Genomic DNA, 9,601 nt, shown 5'->3' with positions numbered 1-9,601 from the left:
TTTTGATGTCAATAAGGTTTATGAATCCTACAGCATAGGAAACAATGGCTGTGATCCTCAGTTATCAGGCTCTTTATGGTCTGTAGAGTGTGTTCCCTGTCTGGTCTCTTTGTTCAAATCTTTTATTATGTTCAATATGTCTATAATCCAGAAAGGTAACATTTCTCAGCCATTTAATGAGCAATACTGGGGATAGAATTCAGAATGAAATTGAGTGTTTGGTCAATTCTTCATTAGGGACAGTGGAAAATTGTGATTTATGAGCTGCTCCCTGCCAATTGCATTCTTGCTGCTATAATGAAGACCAACAACGTGTACCTGTGCAACACAAACGAAAACGGTAACGTTCACGCAAAAGCAAATTTCCAATTAACTTGCACTCTAATCCTCTAAAAAAAGCCCTGTGTGTTCTTTAAAAAAAGAGCCTGGCCTAACGAGCTATGTTGTGTAGGCGTGTGTTTGTCAGCTCGGTTTTTGCTTCTTCCTCTCCAAATGCTGCTCTGTCCGGGTGCAGGTTTTCAAACAAACTTGCTGAAACATGTTGCCTGCTCGGCCGTCTCAATAGCCCCCTGCTGTGAGCCAAAGCTGCCTTCCACAATGAAAGCAGGTGGCTATGTATTCTCTGAAAGAGTAAGTAGAACCGTGGGCGTCAAGCAACAACAATCCAAAAATCCCCAGTGACTTCACTGTACGGCTGTGGTTAGCGAAGTTAGTTAGCATTTCTGGGTCTATGTGTTTTTTTTTTGCTGCGATTGGGGTTTTTGTGTACCGGAGTGAAACTAACAGGCCTTTGGCCATCTGAGTCAGTAAAAATGTTAATGAATGGAACAGAAGTGGGTACATCTGACAGCAGAGGAGTTGAGATTTTGTCAACTGATTTGTTCTTGCCGAACAACAGGTGCAGCGCTCTGTGTACAGGAATACAGGAAGTGCCGCTCCGACACAGGTGATTTCCATTCAGCGACACAAACCCTGTGGCTGTTTCTTGATTTTGGTTTGCTTTTTTGAGGTTTGTACGAAATGCTGCCAAGCCGAATTCTTGGTTACCAATTTTTTTTCCTCTCTTTCAATTGCAAAAGGTTGCTTCTGTGATTAATCAATCACATTATTTGTCAACACGTGAAATGTCTGTGGCAGTAACTATATTGAAACATCTGTGTAGATGTGCAGAAGAACACCTGCTGTGAGCAGTCACGCACTCTCACGCTTTGCTTTTAACTGCATGCACCCTGTGCTAAATAATTGTTACAACAGTTTTGTGTTCTCATTCAATTATTTGCTACACCTGTGCGTAGCATCATGTTGAATGGATTTTGAATAAAAATAGTATTTGTCTGAAGCTTAACTGGAAAGAAATCTAAACAGGATTTAAAAACAAGCAATATATGAGAGACTGTAAAGCTTTAAATGAAAGATTGTAGCACTTCAAAATATTCAAGCAACTCTTATGTCATCAAGAGATAAGATAATAAGATCACTTTATTAGCCCTATACAATTTCTTGCATTAGGAATTTGTCTTTTCACATACCCCAACTTGCTCTCCATGAGACACACAGACAGGGAGAGAGAAGCTTGGGGTCAGAGCGCAGGGTCAGCCATTTATACAGCACCCCTGGAGCAGTTGGGGTTAAGGTCCTTGCTCAGGGGCCTAACAGAGTAGGATTCCTCTGCTAGCCTCAGGATACAAGCCAGCAACCTTTCAGCCACAGGTGCAGATCCTTAACCACAGCGCCACTGCTCCGCCAATTAAACACTAATCAATTGGTAACCTCCTTTGGAGTTTATGACAATTGCACATGTATTCATATTTCCCCTGTTCAGCAATTAACTAGAGCAAGTACTTGTTAGAGAGTAACAGATAAAAGAAATTTTAGTGACATATGACATTAGGGAATTAAGAAAATACAAATCCATGCATCTTTCCATCTTATGCATGCTTCATTTACTCATTCGGAAAACATTACTTTACATGTAACCACAGATATATACAGTAAGATTGAAAGATGCTAATGTTGGGATGTGTAGTTTAAAGCTCAATCACCACATAAGAGATATTGTTGATCTGGAATCAGTCAAGTGAAGAGCAATGCAATTCATTCCACGGCTTAAGGGAATGTCCTCCTCTTCTTCCTCTGACAGCCTGAAAGAACCTAACCGTCTTGAGCAGAAGGCCAAGGGCACCTGATACAAGTATTCAAAATCCTCAAAAGGCATTGACCGAAACAAATCGGAGGTCTTTAGAATGAACAGCGAATCACTGACCAGAGAATACACATGGAGACCCTGGGTAAGTGCATTTAAAACCAAGAAAAGGAGGCATGTCTTAACCCAAAAGGGCAGAGTTATTACAGAACATTCCCTGGCTTTTCTTTGAGGAATGACTGAATGAGACCCTTGGATCAATTAGTTTCAAGCTACCAAATGGGCTAGAATGGCCTAATGGCCTCCTGCAACAGTGCAAGCACAGTCGCCACCTGAAGACCAACACTGCCAGCATGCCCCCTTCATTTTTAGCAATGTAAGCAAATTGTCTTTCCATCTATCTTTCAAAACCCCTCTGGTATCAGAGATCTCACATTGATCCCTTCCTAGGGAGGACTGCTCTCCCACTGGTCTTCACTAGATCTTTTACGCCTCTCACACAACTCATCACACTCACTCTTCACTTTTCTGTCTTGATTAATCACCACGCAGTACATCATTCATATTTGCGCCATGTCACCCAGTTCACTTCACTCTGTCATCGCCAATTACTTAAATATTGTTTACAAGACAGTGTGTTGACTAACAAACCCACTTGATCCCATTTGGCCATGGATGGCTCTCTGTAGCCAGCAGCAGCCTTGTTTGGGTTTCACTCATCTCACTCAGAGATTTGCCCATCTATCTGCGGATGGTAGGACACACTGAGTATTCAGGACTCATCCTGTGCCCTCTGCACTCCTCCTTCTCAGCTGTGTGGAGTGAAGGTACACTGCTATGTTGCCGATCGATGTTGCCAAACTCCAGGCTGTTTCAGCTCTGTTCCTCAGCAACTTACTGACCCTGCTGAACAAAGCACCATGCAGTCCATCAGTGCACCTGTAAGACCGCGGAGTATAATCTGAACATCAGTATTTTCTCAGGCCTCCCTAACTCATTGAGTCCCACAGGCCCTGCAAACCAGCTCAGTGCATTTCTAATAAGAACATCCCTTCCAGAGCTCTCACTTGCCTCCTTTCCAGACTGGGACCCAAACGCCGGCTAATACATTTATCCTTTCATATATTCTTATAAGCTTCTTTATTAGCCTAGAGGCGTGGCCAATTTCATGCAGAGCCTATCCTGACAGCTCCTTTCCCTCATGTGGATTTTCACTCCCTCTCAGTGCTAATTACTAAGCCGAGCCTCATTTCACAGGCTTATTCATTTAGCAGGCAGCTTTCTCACAAAGCCACCTCTCACTACCTCACACCTCCTCTTGGTTGGAATTGTAATTGTTTTGTGTTCTTCTTTACACATTAGTAACAATACTTAGTATCTACTCCTGTTAAAAATGCACAGTGCCAAATTACCTTGAGAGACTCATCCTGATTGTTTTCAAGGGATGTGTTACCGATACGCCATACTGCAAACTGTCAGCTAGATATTTGCATCATCAACTTCAATGGCAAAATGTCAATTTCAAAAAGAAATTAAAGCATTTTTAAAAAAAAAAACAAACAAGTTTATTTCCGTGTGCAATACCAACATAATGAAGAACAGAGATGTATAAATTAGTGCATTACAAAAACAGGCTTGGCAGCAAAGATTGGAAAAGGACCCCAGAACACACATCTGTCCACATGGCACGTGATTTCAGGGACACCCACTGAAATGGGCTCAACCTTTTCTTATCTGCCACCTGCTCATCAACATGACCCCCCTACTGTGCTGCAACAATTTTCATATTTCTAACAAGCCTTAGAAATTGCTGTTTTCATTTGGGTACCATTTGTTATCGGATCTAGGAAAAAAAAAGATTTGAGGCCAAATTTTTTCAAAGCCATCGCAGCACTGAAGTGCATTTTCTTTTATTAAAAAAAAAGAATAGCACTAGTCTGAAAGCCCTGTCTTTATTCTCAGTTGGTGTATCTGTGCCTTTAAATATGTTCTTTGTTTCCCACAAAATGTTGTTGCTCGGCTGCCTTTCACCTGGTAGATTTAAATTAATGATGTATTCTGTAGACGTCTAGCTGATTGAAACACTGATTTTATGATTGTACATGTAATGTTACAAAAATACTTTTTGTATTTGCAGCTAAGTGTAAGGGCAATTTGTTTTTGTATATTCTATTCTGAATCTTGCATCTTTTAAAATGTTGGGCCTGTATGTTCCACTGTGCACTTATAAACAATGTTCCTATAACACTTTCACAGAAGTACACTGAGCATGAATAAACTTATCACTCTATTTATGTCCTTAGAGAATCAATATACTGTATACAAATTTGGGATATTCATTAGGAGTTTTTAGTATCAGTTTAATTCAATGATCATAATGCCTGACCATGGTGCACTTGACTTTTTTTTTACATAAGCACAAAATCACCTCTCTAGTGTTCAGAGATACTCCAGCCCTCCCACAACTCTGAATTAGATGAAGAGCTTGGAAAATGGATGGATAGTGAGAATTGATTAGGCACAGCAGATTTAGATGTTTTAACCTGTTGAATATCAGGTGAAAGGCAAGAAAACAAAACATAGATATAACTAAAATGATCACGTTGAAGGCTAAACTAAGTCAGCACACTAATGCTTGCTGTCTGGGGTGTTCATAGTCATCAGTTTCTAATCTGGCAAAACATTACTGCCAAGCACAATCTGTCAAAGATAAGACAGGTTCTGAGAGAACATGAATCCCTACACCTCAGCAACATACTCATATTTCGTGTTTGTGATTGTTTTCGCACTGCCATGCTCAACTGCATAACAAATGCCAGGTCACAGCAACCTGTGGATGAGGCTAAAGGGTCATTGATTATAGGCCAGATGACCTCACAGGACCTTGCCGATGTTCGTTGAACCAAGAGAAGGAGGTGTTATGAGTGACATCTCAGGTGTACTCACCAGCAGTGGGGTGAAGTCCTAGTGATGAATCAAGGTAACATCCAACGATTGGAAAGGATCGTCAGCGAGTCTGGTGTGGACAAGTAGAGACGTTGGGAGGTCCAAGTCTAGTGGCCTGGACAAAGCTCTACTGTGAGTGCATAGTGACATTGATCATGTCCTGGGATCCAGGCTCATCCTGACAAGAGCAACGTTCCAAAAATACAATGCATTTCGTTTTGCTGCTTATATAACAAAGGCTGTGACAGGCAGTCAGCTTGAAGCACTTCCTAAGAGGAGCTTGTCGGCCCAGATTCAGAGACAGTTTCTTCCCACAAACTGTCAGATTATTGAACTCTACCCCGGCCACTGACTAAACTCATCTACATTACTATAGTACATCGACATTACTACTTCTACTGCTACTGATAATTGCTTACACTTATATAGCGCTTTTCTGAACACTCCACTCAAAGCGCTTCACAGGTAATGGGGACTCCCCTCCTATTACCCATTGGCTGGATGATGCGACGGCAGCCATAGTGCGCCAGTACACTCACCACACACCAGCTATCAGTGGGGAGGAGAGCAGAGTAATGAAGCCAGTTCATAGATGGGGATTATTAGTAGGCCATGATTGGTAAGGGCCAATGGGAAATTTGGCCAGGACGCCGGGGTTACACCCCTACTCTTTTTTCGAGAAACGCCCTGGGATTTTTAATGACCACAGAGAGTCAGGACCTCGGTTTTACGTCTCATCCGAAGGACGGCGCCTGTTTACAGTATGATATGATGGCAGACATAGTGCGCAGTACGCTTGTCACACATCAGCTATTAGTGGGGAGGAGAACAGATTAGAGAGAAGCCAATTTATAGATGGGGAATTTTAGGAGGCCATTACTGGTAATGTCCAGGGGGAAATTAGGCCAGGACACTGGGGTAACACTTCTAATCTCTTTGAGAAACTTTAAAAAAATTTCTTTAATGCCCACGGAGAGTCAGGACCTCAGTTTTACATCTCATCCGAAGGACGGCGCCTGTTTACAGTATAGTGTCCCCATCACTATACTGGGGCATTAGGACCCACATGGACTGCAGGGTGAGCGCCCCCTGCTGGCCCCACTAACACCTCTTCCAGCAGCAACCTTAGTTGCTACTCACACTGATGTGGTCTTTTTCTCTTCTCACACTGCTTTTCTGACATGCTGTTTACAGTTGTATGTTATTTAACTTGTTGTTGCTGCTGTTCTGTGTTTATGTTTTTGGTGATTCCTTAATGTCTGTGTATCAGAGCATACATGCAAATAAGCATTTCATTGCACTTGTGCATATGACACATAAGCTGAAACTGAACTGATACCTGACAGCTGAGCTCCTCCCTGTTTAAACTGCTTACTCCTTCTCAGCAGGTGAGTGAGGCAGGCGGGACAGAGCAGGAAACCACACACACGAGCGCTGTAGGGAAGTCTCACGGCTTGGGGGTAGCCAAGTAAGTGCTTACAAGTCTGCCTGCTGAGAGGGAGACCTGGCAAACGAGCCACAGCACCCCAACGAGGACCACCGAGAGAGCCAACTGTGGCTTCTGTTCGGAAGGCTGTTCTTGTCAGACGATTCTTCAAAATAACGGATACTGCATCATCGCCGAACAATCTTGTTCTCTGAACGATTGACCCAGCCTGTAGCACAGCTTTCTTATGAAATGAGAACACCTGTGTCATCGATGCCCCACTCTCCAGACTTAAGCCCCACTGAACACTTGTGGGTTGAGCTGGTGTGATGTGTGGCATCTAGAATGAGAGACCAGTGAACATACAGGCACATGTTTGTGAGAGGACTAGGACAGAATCCCACAAGACAGCTTCTGCAACAAAGTGTGTGTTCCTGATTTCAGCTTGTATTGATTCCAATGGTGACTTCATACACTAGACTCTCACAGTAGATCCCCAGTTGATCAGTCTGTTGATGACAAATGTTAATCAGCACAATTAATTATGTCATTATGCTCAATAAAATGGTGGTGTCCATTTTACAAAATGATTGTTATTTTCCTGATGATGTTTGGGATTTTTCTGACATTATAATTTTAAGGTTCTTTTGATGTTCAATATATACAGTACATAGTAGCATCCAGCCTGACCATCTGTGTCAGGACCTGCAATGGGATAAAGACAAGCTACTAAATCTGAATATTTTTTTTATTTGGGCTCCACATCGCATATGGTGCTTTGCCACAGATGCCTTATGTCCGTCAGCGCTAAACATTTTAATGTGCTAGGGTCTTGTTAGCACAGCAACATCTTTTTCAATAAACAATTAAATGTTTTTACATGTGTAATGTGATTTTGTTACAGCGGGTGTGTCACCGGCCAAGTGACCAGGTTTGGCTCAAAAGAAAAGAAACTTCCACAAAGCAGTCTTCAAATTTAAACAAAACTGGATTTATTGCCATCAAAATAGGGATAACTAAAAAACCCTCACAGGACTCTCTGCACACCTTCCCTCCAAGGCACCCTCCTCCATACTGAGCTCTCCCAGTCCCTTTTACAGCCCCTCCTATCCCAGGGCCATTCTCTTAAAGGGACTTGCTCATATCTGGTGGACAATTTTTAAACAAATAAAGTACTTAATACAAATCCAGAGTAACCTGTAAAGTTTAACAAAGTCATGCAATAGCTTTTATACCTTTAAACCAAACAAATAATCATACATTAGTTATTTATAGATGGCCTACTAGTAACCTTTCCCTTTAAGATCAGCATTGCTAGTACTGCTGATGTGGCAGTGTGGGGAACTACAAACAGAAAGGTGACTGGTGGCCATGTTGTCCAACACAACACAATACTCCAACGGGGAACACTGCTGTGATTTTAGGGGAACAACAAAAAGGGTAAGTATCATTCACACTTCATTCGTATCACATACACTCTCTCAAACATACCAGAAGGGTAGAGGGAAGTATTGGAGTATTTCACATTCAGAAAGAAAAAATTAACAAGCACCCTGTCACAGGGTGTTAATACAAATAAAACCCATTTTCAACTCTTTTTCCAGAAAGAATTTCTAACTTCTTATTTTTTTAATAAGTAAATCTCCCTGTACTGATCAAATTAACTCCATAGCCCCCGGTAGCAGAAAAAAAAAGGCCCAGGGAGCTTTCCATACAAGCAGCATAGTTCCCTCTCCCCCCGTGACATTTCAAAAAGCACTTTCAACGGCACCACTCTATCAAATCAGCTCCGTCAGGTCTCCTAAAGAAAGGGAAGTAACTCTGTACAGTCCTACAATTGTCTCTAGCATCCCCCACCGTCTCGGACCATTCTTCCCTGCAACAAATACGGGTCACATTGAACTGTCCAGCCTTCCTTTGTCTTTCTTCTCTGTCCCTCTTTTCTGCACCTGGTTCCACCACGCTCAGTGTCCCCGCTTGTCTAATGCGTCTTCTGTGAATCGGGGAGGAGTTGATGGGTGCCGGGGCCAACACTGTGTCCCTCACTCTTGTCATGATTGCCGTCTGCTGTACTGTATGCTCTACAGGGCAGGAAGGTCTTAAAGGGAGAGGAAAGCAGGCACAAAAGAGGAAACACACCTCACCTGACAAAATGACACTGGCTCGTATTTGCAAAGACTCAAGTAAGCATCAGTTCCAAAGAGCTTCCCTACTCCCACTTTTGGGTGAGAACAGTTCCAAATATTTTGCCCGCAACATAATGTTAACCACAGATTAGTAATAAATGGCTTGATGCATATTTTTCTCACTAATTTGCCTTAGAATCATATTACTGTTTATTGCGCCTAATAAAAAGCAATACAGTGTAAATAGGCCAGTTCTTTGCCTTAGGCTTCAGTTGATGAATAGAATTCCATTTTCAGCCATTCTTTCCCCCTATTTTGAGTGCCGGCTTAATCGCACACCTGAACGCAGCTCCACAGCTGAAATTGTTTTTTCAGCTGCTTTTGTCTCCCCGTAACGTAAAAATAAAAATACAAAAAAAAAATCGTCATCAGGACTTACAGTATGGCATATTCTTTTGCTGATCATTCTAATATACTTTTATTTTTTGGGTCACAACACAACCTGTAGTTTATTAATAGTCTGAGTTTACACACTTTTCCAATTTATAACAGTTTTAAGAGTTTCCACCTGTATCTGCAAGGCAACCTAAATAAACTGGAAGGCTAAATGAAAGTCTGATATTAATTGTGGGTATAAGTTTTCTTTGAAACCCAACTTTTCACTTTCTCAATCCTCATGGCTTATATCTTTATCCAAAAAGCATTTCTTATTGCTTTTATTCAGACCTTAATATATTTTTCGTCACATAATCGCAATGGAAATTAGTGAGGTTGTCTGAGCTTGGTATTGTATGTAATCCATCTTAATTGTTTTCACTCACATGCAGTACAAAGAAAGTGTAGACATTCATTTTATTGTTTTCTTCATCTTAAGTACATCTATTTGGATTTTGATAGTGATTTCAGGAATGAAGGCTATTCCCATGGATTGATATTAGGAACAAATGAGACATTCTTTTT

At 41.7% G+C, this 9,601-nt stretch overlaps 1 long non-coding RNA gene across 1 annotated transcript; it reads left to right on the top strand.

Moving 5' to 3' along the window:
• The first annotated feature begins 483 nt into the window (after positions 1-483).
• On the top strand, positions 484-7,386 carry LOC148840066 (uncharacterized). The gene is made up of 3 exons (XR_016086492.1): positions 484-630; positions 2,141-2,288; positions 6,478-7,386. It is a non-coding gene; the product is annotated as an uncharacterized LOC148840066 (long non-coding RNA).
• Positions 7,387-9,601: the final 2,215 nt, after the last annotated feature.

This window comes from Atractosteus spatula, chromosome 2, assembly GCF_055471065.1.
Source record: "Atractosteus spatula isolate fAtrSpa1 chromosome 2, fAtrSpa1.hap1, whole genome shotgun sequence".
In the NCBI taxonomy this organism is placed as follows: domain Eukaryota; kingdom Metazoa; phylum Chordata; class Actinopteri; order Semionotiformes; family Lepisosteidae; genus Atractosteus; species Atractosteus spatula.
Note: the sequence above shows the minus strand (reverse complement) of the source record. Positions and strands in the feature narration are given on the sequence as shown.